General features: G+C 38.9%; 1 protein-coding gene and 1 pseudogene across 12 annotated transcripts in view; one reads left to right on the forward strand and one right to left on the reverse strand.

Annotated features, from left to right (window-relative positions):
• Positions 1-598: 598 nt before the first annotated feature.
• TAB3 (TGF-beta activated kinase 1 (MAP3K7) binding protein 3) overlaps positions 599-20799 on the forward strand; it is a 65908-nt gene continuing 45707 nt past the window's right edge. For 11 of the 12 annotated variants that reach the window (XR_004960547.1, XR_004960545.1, XR_004960546.1 and 8 more), the window contains exons 1-2: positions 599-678; positions 19173-19275. The gene's annotated coding sequence lies outside the window, so the exon portion shown is untranslated. Of the gene's footprint in view, positions 679-16136; positions 16162-19172; positions 19276-20799 lie in introns of those variants that run through there. The other variant, XM_036270345.1, reaches the window with a different exon arrangement.
• LOC118635650 lies at positions 14747-15046 on the reverse strand (annotated as a pseudogene).

Below are 20799 nucleotides of genomic sequence, written 5' to 3' on the forward strand. Positions count from 1 at the left end.
AGGGATGACCCAGCCCTAAAAGACGCCTCTCACTTCGCCATCTGGTCCTGCCCAGCCCTTTCCGGAGTTTCATTCTGGTTCCTCCGCCCCCTCCTTCTCCGCTCCGCGCCTCCAGAGGAAACAGGTAAAAACAGAGCACTGGGTACTCTTTAAGGGGCTTTTCTGGGCATGCGTTGTCTTCCGCCCGCCTGCCCGCCCTTGCGCAGGCGCAATAACCTGCTGTAAGCAGTACTGCCCCTAGCCGATAAGGGGGAGCGTTCGCTCCGAAGCCAGCTCAGGCTACTCTAATTGACCACCTTTCCAGTGGTCCTCCTCCCTCCGGTTGCTGTGGGGGAAGACTCGCGAGATCGCCTTCGGCAGTCCCCGACGGCGCCATCTTTGTGCCTGGCGAGCGACGGCGCCCGATGGGAGACCTGAAGCTTGTGGTTCGCTTGCCAAGCTCTCGCTGAGAGCGGATCCAGGAAATACGAGGCGGGCCTCGGTGGGAGGGACGCACTGAGGGAGGAGGGAGGAAAGGGGGCGGTGGCGGCGGCTCTCACCGTATCCGGGCTCGGCGCGGCGCGCACCCGAGGGGGGGTCGGGCGGGGAAGCGGCGCCGGCCCGGACCCCCCGCGGGAACAGGCGGCGGGAGTGACTGCGAGACGGCGGCTGCGGCAGACGGAGAGCAGCGGCTGCCGGGTGAGTGTCCGTGAGGAGGCCCGGCACCTGTCCGGTCCGGGATATCGAGGTGGCCCCGGGGTCCTCACGGTGACCCCGCGTCCAGGCGGTGGGCGTGTGCGCAACTGATTGTGTCCCGGGGGCTCGGTTCGGCCTGGGGCTGCGGGGCTGTCGGAGGTCTGTGCAGGGCCTGGCCCGTCCGCCCTGGACGCCCCGGGAGGCCGAGGAGAGAGGGAGTGGCCGGGGGCCTGGGTTAGCTCTGGCCCCCCAAACGGAGAGGATGATGTCCTTCCTCGCCGGACCCTGGACTTGGAAGCCCCAGCAAAGCGTTTTGGAATGAGAACTAACACACCAAGGTTGGAGTTGTTGAGAATTGTGGGGAAGGTTGGTAGTAATTGTTCTGAAAGAGGTTTGCAAATGATTGTGGGCAGGTGTGGAGTAAGGGGAAAACATCATCTACGTTCATTTAGAGATCACACGAGCAGTCCTCTGAGGTCCAACAGATTAGAGTTATGACCAGTGGAGTTCTATAGTTTAGTACTGTGTGCCAGCTTATTCAAGTTCATAAAAGCAGGATTTGGGGAGGTGGCAAGGGGGACAAGGTGGGTTATAAAGTAAGCTCCATATGAAAGTTCATACTGTTGATGAAAAGCATTTCTGTCCTTGCAGAAACGTAATTTCTAAAAATTGCTTAAGAAAATGTGTCACCTTTGGTCCAGACAGGGCTTGTCAATTCCATGTGTTCTTCACTGACGTTTGTCAAACAGAAAATAATTTTGGCAAGAGATGGATTTGCTTCTGGTTTGTAAAAACTAGACTGAATGGGAAAGAAGAACAGTTCAACAATTTGAAAAGCTTTTGCACACTTTATTTTGAAAGTATAAGGCAGCGGTTCTCAACCTGGGGGTCGAGTGACCCTTTCACAGGGGTCGGCTAAGACCATCAGAAAACACATATTTCTGATGGCGATTCATAACAGTAGCAAAATTACAGTTATGAAGTAGCAACGAAAATAATTTTATGGTTGGGAGTCACGACAACATGAGGAACTGTATTAAAGGGTCCTGGCATTAGGAAGGTTGAGAACCACTGGGTAAGGGGATTTACTTTTTTTTCTTTGCAGTAGTATACAAGAACATTTGTAAGGAGAAACATTTAGATCAAAAAGGCTTTTGAGATGAGAGTTTAATTTTTCACAGTATTAAATTGTAAAGGGTATCGTTACTCATGGTATGTTTTGTGATGGTGTCTTTTTATGAACACTGGAAGATTGCAAGCATAAACACATACATAATTTTAAATGTGTATGATAAGAAATTTTTCAACTTTAGCTTTCCCTCCCATTTACCTACAACTGGCTTAATCAAGGCAAAGACTTTAGTGAAGGTAAATATTAAATATGTAATTTCCATCTTTATGTTTGATTGAATATTATAATCTATTTTCTGTCACTCTGAATTTTCTTCCACGTATTTGACAGTCTTCTCAACTATAGGTACTACACTCTGTACAGTTTGTGTTGGAGCAAAGGGTGTTAATTAACATTGATCATGTTCAGGCACTAGGCTTGGTGAGTTATGCACTTTTGCATTTAATCCTCATAGCTACCCTGTGCCAAAGATAAGGTTATCCTTGTTGTACAGATAACGACACTTATAGCCAGTATTCTTCAGTACCTTTCCTGAGGAGGTCATATAGCTGGTAAATTGCAGAGCTAGAACTCAAACTCATGTGTGTCTGATTCTAGAATGTGTTTTTTCTACTATGCTCTGTATAAGTGTATGTGCTGACTGATACAAATTTTATGAAAGTGGAAATTTTTGTCACAAAGAGACCTTTCAATTCTGTTAGTAATCTTGAAAGCTTTCAGTGTTCTTGGCTGAAGATAATCTCAATATTTTTCCCCCCAGATGTCTTTATTTTCTAGCCAGAGGTAACATTTTGGCAGGTCGGCTGATTAGTAAGGATTTCTAATAGCCCTAGTGACCTATCTGAAATTCATATGTTTTCACTAACTTTGCCTGCAGTTTCAGCATGCCCAGGATACTTCAAATATTTTGTTTATTCTGGTCGTGAATAGTTTTTCAAGTTATGTTATTAAAATAAAATACCAACTATAGGGGTTTGAATTTGCTTTGTCATAGCTTGGAGGTACTCACACGCACCCACACATCCACACACCCCACACCCACCTACTCCCTCACCCACCTACCTTCTTCAGCAAGTGGAGTACTTGATAACAGACACTGTTTTTCTTCTCTTTAATTTAGTACAGAAGTTTTGGACCTAGTTCGTGGTTTGCAGAAAACACGGTAGCTATTCTGGGATCCAGCATAATCTTCTGTGGAGTTAGGGAGTGAAAGACCTTCCAGGTTCCCAGGGCAGTATCTTAGATGAGGTGAAACAGCAGGAACATCTTGCTAGTGCATGGCCATTGGTTACTTTTATCCCCCACTGGTCTCTGCTCTTGCATCTTTGATATGCTGCTGAGCTCGCCATCCTGGTCATTATCTCTGCTTAAGAGAGTTCAACTGTAAGAGTAGCTGAAATTTAAAAAGAAAAAAAAGAAAGTATGGTAGATGCTGGCACTCATCCTCCAGCAGGTCCTTTGGTTAGGTTTACCTGTCGAATTAATAATCCCTGGCTGGAAGTGCTGGAGAAGTTATTATAGAAGTTGGGATCTGCTGCTCCATCTTTAAAAAGTAAATTGGGGGTCTTCAGTTAACTAGCCATGTCTCACAGAAACATGATAGAGGCAGAGGAAAAAGAAGTCCTGTGCTCCTCAGGATGCATCTGCATGTGTGTGTTATATGGAGTCTGGAGCTTTGCTTGAAGTAAAAACTTGGAATCCTGATGAGCAATGTTTGGTCTGAATGAGCAAGTTTTTCATTATGGTTATACTCCCAAGAAAGAGTTAAATACACTTCCTTATTTGTGAAGGTAATTACTCATGGTATTTGGGCTATTGGAGTGAAAAAATCGACAAATGATAATGTAACTGAGTACTCATCAAGTAAATAAAGCCTTTCTGAAATGATTTATATTGCTGCTATATAAATAAAAGACACCAGGAAATTGTTTCCGATGTTTTTAGAGGCTTATCTTCATACCTTCTGCATAATAGACTTCAATTTATTACTATGGCCACAAATATTCATTCATCTAAAAGTGAAATGGAGCTGATGAAATATTTGCAACTGTCAAAATGAATTAATCCTAAATAGTTAAGAACATTTATTATAGTTTAATTCATTGGCGGGCCTATTAATTTGTTCGACCCTGTAACATCCCACTTTCTTCCTGCTTGAAATTTCTCTCCTTACTTTCCTTCCTTTCTCTCTGACACTGTTCTGCTGGTACCTGGAGCCTTCCCGTAGTTCTCAGTTGATACAGGTATTTGGCAGAGTGGATGCTGACAAGGAGGGCAACAAAACCTCAAGTCCACTCCCTTTTTCAAATCACTGTGCTGTAGGAGTTCAAGAGGGACCTGGACAGGACCTCGCAACCCACTTCATTCTTTTTTTACCCTTTTTAAAAACTTACTGATGAGGAGAGAGAACCGTCAACTTGCTGCTCCACCTATTTTTCATTCATCATTTGATTCTTGTATTTGTGCTGACCAGGGATTGAACCCGAACCTTGGTGTATGGGGACGATGCTCAAACAACTAACTTACCTGGCTAGGGCTCCTTGAAAGAATAAGGGTAGCCAGAGTAAGGGAGACAGTGTCAAGACCCTTGCCACAGTTTCTCTTTTTCTTTTCCTTCCCTCTCCTAGGTGTTAAAGGGGAATGTTTGTAAAAGCCCTGCTGCTGCAGGAGCAGGCACTGTTTCCATGTCCTTTTTGCAGCCCACCCTGACCCCCACATTATTTCCTTGTTCCTTTTAGCTGCCGTCCTACCCTTCATCCTTCTCTCCCAAGTAGGTCTTGCCTTCCTCATCCCACAGTTTCCTCTCACTGCACCTCTGCCTTTTTGTCCTAACTCTGAGGCCTAATGCACTGCCAACCACCCTCCATGCCTTTCCTTGTGCTCTGCTTTGATAGTGGAAGCCTGAGCCTTTGGTCCTAGGGGTCCCAGAGGTCCCAGACACTCAGTTGGGGAAGGGAAGAATTCTACTTCAGGGCTGAGTGGGACAGGGGGTATTTGCTTTTATTCTAAGTTGAATGCTAAATGGGTTTTCCTATAGGTTTGGTAATTTATTATACTTCTGTAACCTTATGGGTGTTTAAGTTTTTGTGGGTTGGCTTGGAAACCTGGCACATAGACTTTGTTTTTTGGGAAAGCAAGTTCTGAGGTTCAAATAGATTATTTAAAAAATCAGCTTGTGCCCTAGCCTGTTTCGCTGAGCGGTTGGAGCATCGGCCCATGGACCAAAGAGTTGTGGGTTCGATTCCAGCCAAGGGCATATACCTTCGTTTCAGTTCATCCCCAGCCCTGGTCAGGGTTGTGCGACCAGGGTTGTGCAGGAGGCAACCATAATGTGTGTCTCTCACATTGATGTTTCTCTCTCTCTCTCTCTCTCTCTCTCTCTCTCTCTTCCTCTCCCCACCCCCTCCTTCCTCCCTCCTCCTCCCTTCTACTCTATCTGAAGATAAATGGAAAAATATCCTTAGGTGAGGATTGAAAAAAATCAGCTTGTGCTCCAGAAGTTGTGAGTTGCGTGCTTTTTGTAGGGATGGTAGGGAGCATACCTTTAGCTCTCCAAGATTAGATGTGTTTTGTGGATCAGATGGCTCTTCTGGGAAATAAACTGATAGCTTTTTAGATTGTCAGTGAAGAATTTCTGAATTCTTCTAAGAATTCAGGCACATGTTTTGAGTTCAGTCCATTCCAGGTTAATGTTTGTCATTAAAGCAGATGTTAGTGTTGTGGAAAGAACAGTTTTTCTTTGTCATAAAAGGAATATCTTGTTCCCACTATATCTTGATGCTGTTTTGAAACTTTTCAAGGGTATTGGAATTCTTAGTTGTTTTACCCTAGTTTAGTAGTAAATGTGGACAGTGTGTTTTACCTAAAGATTTTAAAATAAAGTTTTGTCTGTTGTTGAAGTTACATGCAGTTACCATTGTTTGTAGTGTTCAATTAAGTGAAGGCTTTCAAAGTGATAAAAGCAAAGCCAAATATGTTTTAAATTTATTCTCCATAAAGTGTTCAGTTTTAGCTTGGTTGAAGGACATAGTCCTAATAAAAGGCAAATGGGGTTCTTTATTGGGGGTGGTCTCCAAACCAGTCTTGTTTTAAAAATGAATTTGAGTCAGCCCCTTTTATTTTGAGAGTTTACCAAATTATTTAATTACACATAGAATACAGTCATTAAAAACATGATCTCCAAGAGTAAAATGCTCGAGTATTCAAATCTTTCTTTTGACAAAAAGCTAGTTTTAACAAAACTAGCTCAGTGATCTTAGGTAAGTTGCTTAATCTCTGACCTGTTTCCTCATTTTTGAAAATGGGATAGTGTAATATCTACCTCACAGGAATTTTGTGAGGATTAAAAGAGCCAAAGGATGTATAATATTTAGAACATGCCTGGCAATGGTAAATGCTCAGTTAGTCCTTTTGTTATTATTACATTATTATCATCATTATTACTACTTTGGCTGCCTTCTGAGATGACACCCCTTCTGTTCTGGGTATGTCTGAAAACTATTTGTTTATTTGGTGGTCATTTTTAAATGTAAAGCTTATTGGGTGTCCAAGCAGAGAAATATATTAACTGTTGGGTATATCCAAAATTGGCCATATTAAAGGAAATCCATAAAATATTCAGCTAATTTTTTTTTTCAGTAACACTATTTCTATTAGGTATAAGGAACTGTGCCACTTGGAGCAAAAAGGGCTTATTTGAGTAACTGTAGTGTCTTTATTAAAATTTGTGTATATTATCTTGGGATTTGGGAACTGTGTAGTGGGATCTTCAATTTTAAATGGTCCAATTATATGAATTTCTTTCTGGAAATCAACTCCATTTTCCCACAGAAATAATGTCACGCCCTGTGGCCTTCAGATTCCTAGGCCAGTCCAATATATCTGAACTTGGAAACTGATAATACTATAAAAACTAGCTTCTATGTATAACAGTGTCTCAACAAGAATGCACTGAGTGCATCAGGTACTGAAAGATTATGAACACAGTGTGGTGGAGTCACATTCCTTCATGATCCTAGCAAGGACTCCCAAGCTTTGGGCAGAGGGATTTCTTCCCTGGTGGAGGCTGAGTACAGGGTGACCAGTATGACCTGGTCTCTAGAAGGCAGGAGTGTTTCCCTGGCCTGGCTCCTCTGAAAGCTGTGTAGTATAGTAGTTGCCTTCAAATTTTTGTTGTATTACTTACAAAACTTATCATCTGTAAATTTTAGTTATAAGTACTGCCTACCTTATAGGGTTCTTGGGAGGGTTGAATGTGTTTATATAAAGCACTTTAAAAAGCACCTGGCCCATAAGTGAGTGCATAGCAAATGTTATATGTTTTCTATTACTCTTTACTGTTCTAATACCTCAAGAATATCCCTCTACTTGGTGGCCCACTGCCCATATCTATTGTACTTAAATAGGATTGATTGTTCTTCCTTTCTACTGAGAAATGGTTTCATAGTTTTCCATTTTCCTCCCTCCCTAAAGTAAGCATCTTTTTTTTTGGAGGCTTTTCTGGAGTTTATTTTATTTAGTAATACTGGAGAAATGGGTAGCATTTAGAGTCCCTTCTGTGAACCTGTCCCCATTTTCTCTTTTGGCCTTGTGGGGATGGAGATACTTGAAGATAGTTGACTCTGGACATTTAATTGGGTCAGAATTTTGAGATACAAACTTACTGACTTTTGATAGAAATTAGCTTCTTTGGAATACTTTTAGATTTGCAGAATAGTTGAAAAAATACTATAGAGTCTCTTTATACCCTTCACCTAGGTATACATATCCATGATGCATTTGTCACTAACATTGGTACATTATTAGTATTAGCTAAACTGCAATTTTATTCAATTTCACCAGTTTTCTTACTAATATTGTTTTTGTGTTCCAGGCTCTAATCCAGGTTACCATGTTGTATTTAGTTTTTTTTTTTAATCCTCACCCGAGGATATATATTTTTTTACATTTATCTTCAGACAGAGTGGGAGGGGGGAGGGAGAGAAAGAGAAAGAAACATTGGAGAGAGAGAGAGAGACAGACAGACAGACAGACAGACACATTGATTGGTTGCCACCTGCACGACCCCAAGTGGGGCTGAGGACTAACCGCAACCAAGGTACATGCCCTTGGCCGGAATTGAACCTGGGACTCTTTGGTCTGCAGGCCAATGCTCTATCTGCTGAGCCAAACCAGCCAGGGCTGTATTTAGTTTTTAAGTTACTTTTAGTAAATACATTGCATCCTCAAAGGGCCAGGTGTTTTCCCTGAGGATGGCAAGTCCAGGGATTCATCTTGGCATTGAAATTTATAGTGTGAAATAAAAGGGGAGAGTCCTGTGATAGAGGAAAGAATGGTATGGGGACGGAGTGGAAACTACAGCATTTTTAGAATTAAAAATTTTTTTCACAGGACTAAATGAGCTGTTTTATGTACTGTTCACTTATGATGGATTTAGCTTCAAAATGACATCATTCTTTTAAAAATGTTAAAGTTAGTAGAAAGCATACTTGATACGGGAGATAGAAGCTAATTGGAATGAATTGGAGAAATTGGTTGTTAGTGCTTATAATTATTATTGATTTAATAAGAAATTACTATTACATGCAGTAATTTATTGTCACTAATTAGCACATTTGTGTGTTTATATGTACTGGTTGGTGTTTGGTCATGATTGATGTTTTTTTAAGTGTATTTCAGGGGTACTATATGCTATAGGTGCCATTGTCATTCTGAATTATCAAATATGCCGAGGTTTGATGTCAAAGTTTTCATTTAGTGTAAACAAAGTTATCTGTTGGGTTGCACATCATGAACTTTACTTTGAAAAAGTCTTATCTTTTCTGCCCCAGAAATAGCTTTTGGCTATTAGTCATGGATGGCAAAGAAATTAATTTTGAGTTGGTAACATTTGGATGACAATGTTTTCATTGAATATGGTGTGTATTGAGGGACACTACCAGTAAACTAACTCTTGGTGGGTGGAAATCCCCTAGAACTTCCAGAAAATTGGTAGAGGAGTGAAGTTAAATAACTTCAGTTGTTTCTACTTAATCAAGAGCTGTTTATGACCTTGGACAAATCACCCAACTGCAAAGGACCATGGTTTCTTCATTAGTAAAATTAGGAGGTTTGACTACATATGTGAATCTGTAAGTTCATTTCTGAGATTTGAAAGACCCTGCTATTTAATAAAAACCTATAAGACCAAGTTGTTTGTCTTATACCTTTATAAATCAACACTAGTCACTAAATCTAGATATAAATCAATTTATTTTGGGGTGGGTAATTTCTTTCAAACCAGTGTTACTATAAGTTTAAGAGTCACTAATTGGTTTGACACCTGTGAGTATTTTTTTGTTAGTTAGCGTGTTGTGTAATACCTGCTTTTTAAGTTTTTGTTAGTTGATTTCTATGCTTTGACCTGAAGCAGCGTGGACTTAAAACCTTTTTGTTCTCATATCCCCTCGCCAGTTTTTTTTTTTTTTCTTTATTGATTTTTAGAGAGAGAGTAAGGGAGAGGGAGAGGGAGATAGAAACATTGATGAGAGAGAACAGCAATTGGCTGCCTCCAGCATGCCCCCCACTGGGGATCGGGCCCACAACCTGGGCATGTGCCCTGACCGGGGATTGAACCAGCGACCTCTTGGTGCAATGGTTGATGCTCAACCACTGAGCCACACCAGTCAGGCCACTCACCAGTTTTTTAAAACAGGTACTTCTTCACTCTTAAAAGAATTTATTGAAGTTTAATAGCGTAATGTATATGCAGAGAGTGCACATCAGTAGTGAATAGTTTGATGCATTTTCACCAACTGAGCACACTTGTGTACCAGCACTCATGTCAAGAAAGTGAACATTACCAGCCACTTAGAAGCTCCTTTGTTTGCCCTTCTGTTCACTTCCACCCTGTCTCTCAACCATCACCCTGACTCTTAACATCACAGATTTGTTTTGCCTGCTTTTGTACTTTATACAAATGGAATCCTACTCCCTTGTGCAGCATTATAAATGAGATTTATCTATACTGTGTGTAGTTGTAGACTATTCCTTCTCATTACTGTATATTCCATTGTGTGAACATATCACTATACATCATTCTGTTGTTGATGGATATGTAGGTAGGTCTGTTTTTAGAGAATATCTTTGTGACCTTGTCATAGGCAAAGATTTCTTAAACAGGACTTTTTAATATGTTCTAGAGTTCTAACTAGAGAAAGAATGGGAGAACTGGAAAGGGTCAGTATTTTTAACTAAATCGGCTTGGTAACAAGATTTGTGTTTTCATAACTATTTTGGGTGGAATTACTTCAAAAGTGTCAGGTATTTCCTTGCCTATTTTGACTATTATACTGGTGAATAGAAGTGGTAATAGAGGGTACCATTGTCTCTTCCCTTTGTCAAAGGGAAAACTGAACATTTATCCACCGAACATTTGCTGTAATTTTTTCCTAGTTACTATATTCGCTTAAGGAAGTTTCATTCTGCTAATGGCTTAGTAAGAGCTTATATCATGAATAATAGTGGATTTTATCAAATGCTTTTTCTGCTGTTGCTCCTTGAATCAAATTATATTGATTGATTTCCTAATGTTAAATCAACTTTGCATTCCAGGAATAAACCCAATTTCGTCATTTTCACATTTTCCTTTTATTTGCTTGGAAAATTTGCATCTTTGTTCTTGAGTGAGATTGAGCTTTATTTTGTTTACTTGTACAGTCCTTGTCAGGTTTAGGTGGCCTTGTAAATTGAGTTAAAAGAAATAACAGGTATATTCCTTTTTTAAGTAATACATGTAATAGAGATTATATGGTATTTGTCTTTGTCTTTTTTTACTTAGCATAATGTTCTTCAGGTCCATCCATGTTGTCACAAATGGCAAGATTTCATTTTTCTTGTGGCTGAATATTCCATTGTATATGTATACCACATTTTCTTTATCCATTCATCCATTGATGGACTCTTAGGTTGTTTCCGTAACTTGGTTGTTGTAAACAGTGCTGTAATGAACATGGGTATGTATATATCTTTCTGAATTCGTGTTTTCATTTTATTTGGATAAATGCCAAGAAGTAGAATTGCTTGATCATATGGTAGTCCTATTTTTAATGTTTTGAAGAACTTCCATACTGTTTTCCATAGTGGCTGCACTAATTTACATTCCCACCAACAGTGCACAAGGGCTTCCTTTTCTTTGTATCCCTGCCAAGACTTGTAATGCTGGCCTCGAAAAATTAGTCTGGAAGTCTTCTCTCCTCTTCTATTTTTTAGGGGAGGCTGAGAAGGATTGGTATTGGTCATTCTTTCTCCTTTGTTCAGATTTTCTATCTTCAGTATTCAGTCTTGATGGGTTGTATTTCTAGGAATTGGCATATAATTGTTAGTCTCATAGTCCTTTATATTTCTGTAATATCTTTGTAATGTCTCCTGTGTTATTTCTGATTTTGAGTTCTCTCTTCTTTCTTGGTGAGTCTAAAGGTTTGTCTATTTTGCTTATCATTTCAAAGAACCAGTTCTTATTATCCTTGCTCTTTTCTATTGTCTTTTTCATCTCTATTCCATTTATTTCCTCTCTGATTTTTGTTATTTCCTTCCCCTTCCTTCTACTCATTTTGGGCTTTGTTCTTTTTTTTTTTTTTTTTTTCCTAGTTCCTCGAGGTTTCATGTTTTGTTGTTTAAAATGGTTCTTGTTTTTTGAGGTAGGCATTTACCACTATGAACGTTCCTCTTAGAATTGCTTTTGCTGAATATATAAATTTTGGTATGTTGTAGTTTCCTTTTCATTTTTCTCAAGATATTTTTAAAAGTTTGTCTTTTAATTTCTTTTTTGTTTTTTTGATTAATCCTCACCCGATGATATTTTTCCATTGGTTTTTAGATAGAGTAGGAGGGGGTGAGAGAGAAAGAAACATTGATGTGAGAGAGACACATTGATAGGTTGCCTCCTGCAAGACCCTGACCAGGGGCTGGGATCAAACCTGCAACCTAGGTACATGCCTTTGGCTCTTGACCCTTGACCGGGAATTGAACCCGAGACCCTCTGGTCTGAGGGCTAACACTCTAACCATTGAGCAAAACTGACCAGGGCTGTCTTTTGATTTCTCCATTGGTGCATTAGTTGTTTAAGTACCATGTTATTTAATGCTCTTCTGTCATTTAATGTGTCCATAGTTCTTAGTTAGGTTCCCACCCTTTTTTTACATAGTTTTGAGATGTAACCATCTAATTCACCCATTTAAAGTATAAAATTAAATGGTTTTTAATACATTCAAAGTTGTACAACCATCACAACAATCAGTTTAAGAACATTTTTCATCACCCCAAAAAGAAATGCAACAGCCATTAGCAGTCACTCCATGTTGTCCCTCATTCCCTTCCCTCCTCATCAGTCTTAGGCAATCACAGATCTTTTTGTCTATATGGATTTGCCGATTCTGAAATTTTCCTATAAATGGAATTATACAATATGTGGTTTTTTGTTTTTTTAATTTTTATTTTCTTTATTGATGTTAGAGAGGAAGGGAGAGGGAGAGAGATAGAAACATTGATGAGAGAGAACATTGATTGGCTACCTCCTGCATGCCTCCCACTGGGGATCGGACCCACAACCTGGGCATATGCCCTGACCAGGAATCAAACCAGTGACCTCTTGGTGCATGGGGTTTTACTCAACCACTGAGCCATACCAGCTGGGCTAATATGTGTTATTTTGTGACTGATTTCTTTCACTTTCAAGGTTCACCTATGTTGTAGCATATGTTAGCACTTCATTTCTTTTTATTGCCATATAATATTCCATTGTATGGACATAGCACATTTTTCTTTTTTATTTATTTATTTTTTTAAATCCTCACCTGAGGATATTTTTCCATTGGTTTTCAGATAGAGTGGGAGGGAGGGTGGAAGAGAGAGAGAGAGAAACATTAATGATCAGTTGCCTCCCACATGAACCAGGCCAGGGCCAGGGCCAGGGCCAGGGTCAGGGCCGGGGGTTGAACTGTATCCGAGGTATATGCCCTTGACCAGAATCTAACCCACAACTCTTTGATCTGAGCGCCGGTGCTCTAACTGCTGAGCCAAACCAGCCAAGACCCTTTTTCTTTTTAAAATTTATTGGGATGACATTGGTTAATAAAATTATATAGATTTCAAGTGTACAATTCTGTGATACATTATCTGTGTATTGTATCATGTGCCCACCACCCAAAGTCAAATCTCTTCGATCACCACATATTTAGCCCCCTTTACTCTTTACTACCTATCCACTCCCCTTTGCTCTGGTGACCACCATACTGTTGTCTGGGTCTATGAGTTTTTGTTTGTTCATTTGTTGCTTTCAGTTTTATATTCCACATATGAGTGGAATAATATGGTTCTTAACTTTTTGTTCTTGACTTTTTTTGTCTGACTTATTTCACTTAGCATAATATTCTCAAGATCCATCCATGTTGTCACAAATGGCAGTATTTTATCTTTTCTTATGGCTAAGTAGTATTTCATTGTATGATATGTGCCACATCTTCTTTATTCAGTTATTTATTGAAGGACATCTCAGTTTCCCTGTCTTAGCCACCATGAATAATGCTGCAATGAGCACAAGAGTGCATATATCTTTGTGAATAAATGTTTTCAGAATTTATGGGTAGATACCCGGAAAGAGGGTTGCTGGGTCATTGGTAACCCTATTAATATTTTGAGGCACCTCCAAACTGTTTTCAGTAGTGGCTGTACCAGTTTACATTCCCACCAGCAGTGAATGAGGGTTCGTTTTTCTTCAGAAGCTCTCCATACTTGTTATTACCTGTCGTGTTGATAATAGCCATTCTAACAGATGTGAGGTGGTATCTCATTGTAGTTTATTTTATTTGAAGATTTTTAAATTGAGTTTTAGAGAGATAGGAAGGGAGAGGGAGAGAGAAACATCTATGTAAGAGTGAAACATTGATGGGCTACCTCCTGCATGCCCCTTACTGAATGAGCCTGCTACCTGGTCGTGTTCCCTGACTGGGAATCAAACTGGCAACTTTCCAGTACACAGGACAACGCCCAACCAACTGAGCCACACTGGCCAGGGCTGTTTTTTTGTTTGCTTGCTTGTTTGTTTTTACGAGAGAGAGAGAGAGAGAGAGAGAGAGAGAGAGAGAGGAATCGGGGAGGGAGAAAGAAACATCAAATTGTTCCATGTATTTATGCATTCACTGATTGACTCTTCTGTGTGCCCTGACCAGGGATCAAACCTGCAAGTTTGGCATATCAGGCTACCCGGCCAGGGCTCATTGTAGTTTTAATTTGCATTCCCCTACTAGCTAGTGAAGTTGAGCATCTTTTCTTATATCTGTTGCTCATTTGTATGTCTTCTTGGGAGAACCGTCTGTTCAGGTCCTCTGTCTATTTATTATTGGATTGTTTGTTTGCTGTTGAGTTGTATGAGTTCTTTACATATTTTGGATATTAATCACTTATTGGAGCTGTTGTTTGAAAATATCTTCCCACTTTGGTTGATTGCCTTTTTGTTTTGTTGGCGGTTTCTTTTGCTGTGCAGAAGCTTTTTAGTTTGATACAGCCCCATTTGTTTATTTTTGCCTTTACTTCCCTTGCCTTTGGTGTCAGATTTATAAACATCCTCTCTAAGGACAAGATCCATAATTTTAGTTACCTATGTTTTCTTCTGTGGAATTTATTGTTTCAGATCTTATATTTAGGTCTTTGATTCATTTTGAATTCATTTTTGTACATGGGGACAAACAGTATAGTTTCATTCTTTTGTATTTGGCTTTCCAATATCCCCAGCACCATTTATTGAAGAGGCTTTCTTTTCTCCATTGTGTGTTTTTGGCTCGTTTGTCAAAAATTATTTGCCCATATAAATGTGTTTATTTCTGGGCTCTCAGTTGATGGACATTTGGAGTTGTTTACACTTTTTTTTTGTATCCAAAATGTGTTTATTGGAATGGTTCCCCACTCATCTTGATTCGAGGTGTGTTTAGTGCTGCTTCCTTCTGAAGGAGCATCCTTCTGTAAGCCTTGCTTTTCCTCCTGTTGGCAGAGAACAGTGGAACAGCCAACACACAAAACTACTGTTTGTGCATGGCTGAAGACAGTGGTGATTTTATAGCACCCTGGGCATTTTACATCAGTGAGGTAGGAATTGGGGCTCTGCACCAGACGTTTCTTCTTGTGTTTCCTCTTCTCCTCTTCTGGAGAGGGATGAAGGAGATCCTTAGCGAGAGGCATATTGTCGTGGGGAGGTCGTCACCGCCGGAAAGAACTGTTTTCACTTTTTGACTATTATGAATAATGCTGCCATAAACATTCATGTACAGATTTTTACACAGACATGTTTTTATTTCTCATGGACCCTTTTCATTCTTGATATTGGGTATACATATCTTTTTCCTCTCTTTTAAAAAAAATTTTTACTAGAGGTTTAGCAATTATAGTAATTCTTTAAAGAACCAATTATATGGGTGTTTTTCTATTTTGTTATGTGCTTTTATATTCATTATTTCCTTTTAAGGGTTTATTTTGCTTTTATGTTTCTAACTTTTTTTTTTGGTTAACCCTCACCCGAGGATATTTTTTATATTGCTTTTTAGAGAGTGGGCCCTGGCCGGTTTAACTCAGCAGTTGGAGTGTTGGCCCGAGGACCAATGAGTCACAAGTTCATTTCCGGTCAAGGGCACATACCTCAGTTGCAGTTCCATCTAAGGCCCTGGTCAGGGTCATGTGGGAGGCAACCAATCAATGTGTCTCTCTCATATCCATGTTTCTCTGTTTCTATTTCTTCCTTCCTCTCCCTCCCTCTCTCCCTCCCTCCCACTCTATCTGAAGATAAATAGAGTGGAAGGGAAGGAAGGAGGAGAGAGCTACATAGATGTGAGAGAGACACATCATTTAGTTGCCTTCTATGCGTACCCTGACCAGAGCTGGAGATTGAACCCACAACCCAGGTATGTGCCCTTGACCAGGAATCAAACCCGCGATCCTTCGGTGTGCAGGCCAATGCTCCAACCACTGAGCCACAGCGGCCAGGGCTATTTTTCTAATTTCTTAACGGGGTAGTTTGGTATTAATGTGCATCCTTATTTCCTTCCCAACATCCATGTATGACCATACCTTTCAGTTTGAAGCATTGCTTTACCAGCATCCCATATATATATATATTTTTAGAGATAGTGGAAAGGAGGTGGGGAGAGACATCGATGTGAGAGAAACACAGCATTTGGTTGCCTCCTGCACAACCCAGACTGGGGCCGGGGATCAAATCTGCAGCCCAGGTATGTGCCCTTGACAGGAATCGAACCCGCAACTCTTTGGTCCACAGGCAGATACTCTAACAGCTGAGCCAAACCTGCCAGGGTCATCATTTTTTATAGGTAATATTTTTATTGTTAACTGTACATTTTCTAATTGTCATTATAATTTTTTCTTTGATCAATGGGTTATTTAAAGTATTTCTTAATTTATAGTAATATGAGAATTTTCTAACTCTGCATGTTTGGTCATTGGTTTCTGGTTTTATCACAGTTTCCTTAGAGAACTTTCTTTGAGTGATTTCAGTTTCAAATGTCTTGAGCTTTACTTTATATGTGTATCTGTGTCCTTACTTGTCTGCTTATTCTTTCAACTACTGTGAGGTATCTTAAAATCTGCCACTATGATACTGATGTTTGTCTATTTCTCCTACTAATTCTGTCAACTTTTGCTGTATATATAATTTGAGGTCATGTTAGCTACTGCATGCAAATTTAGTTAATTACATTGTTCTGGTTGAAGTAAACATTTTATCATTCTTAATGTGACTCCTTTAACTCTAGTGATGCTTTTCTATTTTGTCTGAAAATAATTTAGCTATACCATTTTTATTTTTGCTAATGTTTACATGATGTATTTTTTATCCTTTTACTTTCAACCTTTTTGTATTATATTTTATACATGGATCTCTAGAAAGCAACATATATATAGATACATAAAAATCTAGTCTGATCATCATTTTCTTTTTTGGAACATTTCTTTATATTTAATGTAACTACTAGTATTTTGAGGTTATATATAGTATCACATTGTTGTCCTGCCCATTCTGTATTTAGTTTTCTCTTTCATTTTAATGATTATTTTGATATCAATTTTTCCTTTATTGGTTCAGATATCACATATTTATTTTAATTATTTTTATGATTACCTTAGCATTTACCAAAGCCTAGGGTTAATTGATACTTTTACCTACCTTCTGGTTGAAGCAAGAATATTAAAAATACCTTAATTTCATTTACTTACCTCCTGACATACATGCTGTCTGTTGCTCTATAATTTAATTTTCTGTATGTATTTGTATGTGTGTCTTTATGTGTATTCAGAAGCTGTACAGATTTAATGTATTTAACTTAAATGAGTTTGGAGATACTTTTCTGTACATATTTGAACTCCCTTAAGACATTATTATTTTTCACAGTATTCCATTAGATTTTTCACATGCTTACTTAATTTTCATGGTTTTTCATTTCTTTCTGCATCTATAACCTTCTGTTTTTGGTCAGTTTTTGTTGCTTTATGATTTCTTAGTAGGAGGGTGCTAGATGTGAACTCTGTTTTTATTTGAGGATATTTCATTTTCATTCTTGATGGATATTTTCTATGCAGTACAGTACTAGGTTGGCAGTTGTTTTTCTTTCTGCTCCTTAGAGATACCATTACACAGTCTTTCAGCTTCCATTTTTGTTGTTGAGAATTAAGCTAGCCATCTAACTGTTGCTTTGAAAGTAATTATTTTCCACCTCAGGATGCTTTTAAGTTTTTCTTTGTTGATTTTCACCTAGGAAATCACTGAGATTCTTAAATTTGTTATTTGGTATCTTCCATTGTTTTTAGGAAATTTCTGCCATTCAGATCATTGTTCTGTCTCTCTTTTCATTCTGGGATTCCAAAGAACTGCATTGGATGTTAGACCTCCTCACTGTATCCTCATGTTTCTTATCCTGGCTTCATTCTGAGCTTTCCCCTTGACCTGTCATCTGATACACTGTCTCAACTGTGTCCATTGGTTGTTAAATCTGTTCATTGAATTCTTTTTTTTTTCTTTATCCTCACCTGAGGACACTCTCCCACTTTTTGTTCAGATAGAGTGGGAGGGAGAGAGAGGAACAGAGAGAAAGAGAGAGAGAAACATCCACGTGAAAGGGACACATCAAGTGATTGCCACCCACACAACCCAACCAGGGCCAGGGACAAACTGCAACCAAGATACATGCCCTTAGCGGGAACCGAACCCAGGTCTCTCTGAACCACAGGCCGACGCTCTAACTGCCGAGCCAAACCAGCCAGAGCTGTTCATTGAATTCTTAATTTCAGTTTTTGTATTTTTCAGTTACAGAATCACTCTCTACTTCCTTTGCAAATCTGCTATGTCACTTTTTATGGTTTCTACTTAATTGCTGAGATTATTAAGTTTGGTTTTCACCTCCTTGAACATAATAAACATAATTTTAAATCTATGTTTGATCATTCTAATATTTGGAGTGCCCGTGAGTCTCTTTTTGTTGTTTTTACAGCTTTTGATTTTGTTCTTGTCTCCTCATGTGCCTGGTTGTCTTTAAGTGTATGCTGAAGAATTGTTTAAGAAATCATCTGAGACCAAGAATGATGTCTTCCAGAAAGGCTTTTTCTTTTTTTTTTTTTTTTTTGGTGGCATCTCCTTTAGGGAATCCAGGATTACAGAGTCTAATCCCTGCTTTCGAGATGTTTCTGGGCCCACCAGATGACTCAAGGCCAAGTTGCATTCAATGTATGGCCTGATTAATTCCTGGTTCACCCCTATTTCTAAAGTGCAGCCCTTCAGATTCCTAACCTGAAGGTGGGGGTAGAGGATTTTGCTCTTGTCCCTCTCAGCTTATCAGGCTGTCGGATACAGTTTAACCTCTTAATTTCTTCTGGATTGCTTAGCTCACCTCTCTGAATTCCAGTCCTTGAATGTCTTTGGCACTGTTTTGTAATCAAACCCATTCAAATTTAATAACAAGTATATCATGGGGAGCTGTGGGGGACCCCTAATGATTTGCCAGGGATGCAACTAAAGTTTCTCCTGTTAGCTTTCTCTGAAGCCAAAACCTCAGAAAAGCTTTAGCTGTCCCCTCTGCTGTTGCCAGCTCTGCCTTAGGTATTAGAGGTAACTGACTAGGAAGTGGAGCAGGATGGTTCAGGCAGTCAGGTGAACATTCTGTTAGTATCTAGCAACATAAACTTTATCCGATGAAATTTCAGGTAGTAAAGATGTACAAATGGCTGCATTTTGTGACCTTTCGTTTGCGTGCCATATCACTTGCTCACACTGTCTTCTTTAAATCTTCACAGTCTGAATCTTACCTCTTGGTTCTTTCTTTTTCTTTTTCAGGATACTGTCCTCAGCCTTTTCTTCAAGGTTTTTATCGTGAATTATTGCGTGTCAGACTGGACAAGGTATCATATTTGAAGTTTCACCAGTTGATAAATTGGAGGTAAGGAGTATATATCTGTGTATTCCTGTAGTATATTAGAGTAAAAACTTGTTTGAAAACTAATCCATATTGCTATTAATATTACCCTACCCCCTCATCCCCATCCCTTTTGTGCATTTAAGAGCAAGGAAAAGATGTTCAGGTGATTTCATGTGTTTAGATTTAGGCCCTAAATCAGGACCCTAAGCAAGTTTTTTTGTACAATTCATTTGTTATTAGAACACTTAGCAGCGAATGGAAGGGTAACTTAGCAGTTGATTTTGAATAAAGAGCACTAATCAATCCTATCTAGGTCCCAGCTTTAGTTGGAGAGCTGGTGGAGCTTGAAAGACTTGCTGGGTGTGCGTGCATATGCTGATCTTCCACCTTCCTGGTTTTTATTGTAATTTTTCTTATTCTTAGACATGTTCAGTAACTGAGTTGAATAGATGATAAATCTAGTATTATCAACAAATCAGTGTATAATTCTTTAAATGTAGTGTAATTCTTGCTTTGAGCCATTGGTAGATCTGTATTAAGAAAGGCTATTTAACAATATCAGCTTTGATTTTTAGATAGCTTGTTTCGCCACCTTATAAAGATGTTACCACTCTTTTTAACAGCTGTTTCCTAGTATAATAACAAATGTGGGTGCATGTTGTGACTTAAACACTGAACAAGATGTTATGAGGCCTATTTTATAATCTTGGCTTTTAAGCAAGTTTTTAAATCCCTCTAGCCTTCAGTTACCTTCTTGTGTAAAACAAGATTGGGTTCGGGGTTGCTTTGCACCTCATCTTAAATATTATCTTTTTCATGAAGCTTTCTTCAGTACTTCTTTTTCTGACAACTTACTATAGGACTTAACCCTGCTCTATTGTAACTATCGGTGTGTTTCTGTCACTGTGAGGGCATGAGTCTTCTGTATCTCTAAGTGGAGTGCTCAGATTTTATTAAGTGAATGAACAAGGGATTCAGGAGTATTGTCAGGCTAGATATTGTTAAATAATTATCAATGGCATTTTTGTAAATCTTTCAAACTCTTACAGTAGGAAATTCCCACAATTTGTGATCTTGAATGTCTAGGTTAATGTGACAGATAACTCAGTTCTTAAAAAATCTTTTAGAAGGCAAGAGCCTCGACTAGAATGTGAGGGAGCTGCACAACACATCGAGGCTGCATTTGAGAAAAAAAAAATTACATAAAAATGTATAGCAAATAGTTCTTTCAACTTTCATATCCATAAGTTTCTCAAATAATTTTATTTTGTTAATTAAAAACTGCCATCTATTCAGATAAAAGTAAAAAGAAAAGGTGTTAAATATTTTTCTTATATAACCTATCACCATATTCTAAGTCAGTATTTATCAAAGCAACTCACAGTAAGAAATACAATTTTTAAAAATATGCTTTTATTGCCTGGCAGAGAGAGAGAGAGAGATATGTTTCTCTCTCTCCCTAAAAAATCAATAAAGAAAAATATTTTTAAAAATCATTTTTATTGATTTTTTTAGAGAGGAAGGGACAGAGAAATAGAAACATAG

The sequence above is a fragment of the Molossus molossus genome, unplaced genomic scaffold (genome assembly GCF_014108415.1).
Source record: "Molossus molossus isolate mMolMol1 unplaced genomic scaffold, mMolMol1.p scaffold_m16_p_2, whole genome shotgun sequence".
NCBI lineage: Eukaryota > Metazoa > Chordata > Mammalia > Chiroptera > Molossidae > Molossus > Molossus molossus.